The following is a 1,378-nucleotide window of genomic DNA, read 5'->3' as shown; positions in this document are numbered from 1 at the left end:
CGTTTGAAACGTTCACTCACTCAACCAGACGGTGTACTCTCAACGCACTGAGAGAGCCGCGCCCTGATGAATGAACTTACCGCTGTCCGATTCGCCCTATGTAGGCCTACCCTCATTCTCCATTACTCCACTACTCCAAAAACGAGCCAACAAGCTTAAAGTTAACCCTATAACTCTTTACTTGTGTGGCACTGAACTTACTTGGAAAGGGGAATAATAAAGTAACTAATAAGCATTTTGTAAAGGACCTCGAATGTACACGGTATACATTTAAATGCTTTTATTTTGACACTTCCTGTTTAGCGGAAACTGGCTTTTATTTTGAAATTACGAGAGGCGCGAGGGATCTAAGAAAAAAAAGGAAAAAGGGACAAGGAAAGAATCTCTAGAAATAAAGAGAAGGTGAATCCTTGAAAATAAAGGTTAAAGAGATTAAGAAGATAGCCTCAGTCGAAAGTGGCAACAAGGTATGCTATGTCTTATGGTGTAGAGGATGTTTTGTTAAGCTTTGGTTCATACTGAAAAAATGTCAATGAAAATGGCTAATGTTTGAGTGAGAGTGACACGTTGTTTTGTTTATTTTGTGTTCAGCTCTTACGTTGGTTTATGATCTGCAAAGAAACTCATTAAAAGGTCACTAAATCATCAGTGTTGGCTGACTTCTTTCGACTGGACGCTACAGTAAGAGCTTGACCGTTCGCCGCCATGCAACGCGACAAATAGCCAGCAGGTGGCAGAAGTTGGTCGGGAAATTGAAAGGTACATAAAGTCTGCAAATGGAAGACTCACAGATTCCATCTGTAATTTCAAGTGACATCAATGAACACATTCTTGATCTACAAAGGGAAATTGAAGAATGTAAACACCTACTTCAAAACGAAAGTGAGAATAAAAGGCAAGACATAAAGGAAAAAATAAAATGTAAAGAAAAACTGTTGGCTGATCTACAGAATAAAACCCAGAGCATGTCAGATGTAGCTCGCCGCTCTGAAAGAATCAAAACACCAACAGAAAGGATGCTTGAATATCAAAGAGAAGAAGCAAGTAAAAAGGAAAGAAGACTTGTGAATTTGTATGAACAGTGGAAAGCACAAGCACGTGCGACAAGAGAAAGATTAAAGTCAGACGTAACTGAAATACAGCTGTCATTACTGGCAGATGATCTGGAGAAAGGAAGGGATGATGTCATGAGACTTTACACTGAGATGAGAAGCTATGTAGCACCATCAACTGATTTACGGAGAAAAATTGATGCATGCGAATCAGTAACTTGTGACATTGTGAAAATAATCTTAGAAAGATTAACTGGCATTGATGGAGATTTTGACGCAGAACGTGAAAGAGGCCGTCTACGTGAGCTTTTAGATCGTGAATATGC

The 1,378-nt window shown here is 39.3% G+C and overlaps 1 long non-coding RNA gene across 1 annotated transcript; it reads left to right on the top strand.

The window, feature by feature from the left end:
- The first annotated feature begins 353 nt into the window (after nt 1–353).
- Nucleotides 354–643, top strand: LOC307139857. The gene is made up of 2 exons (XR_013818181.1): nt 354–467; nt 592–643. It is a non-coding gene; the product is annotated as an uncharacterized lncRNA (long non-coding RNA).
- Nucleotides 644–1,378: the final 735 nt, after the last annotated feature.

This window comes from Gobio gobio, assembly GCF_949357685.1.
Source record: "Gobio gobio genome assembly, chromosome: 2".
Lineage (NCBI taxonomy): Eukaryota > Metazoa > Chordata > Actinopteri > Cypriniformes > Gobionidae > Gobio > Gobio gobio.
The sequence above is the reverse complement of the archived record's forward strand: the minus strand, read 5'-3'. Positions and strand labels throughout refer to the sequence as shown.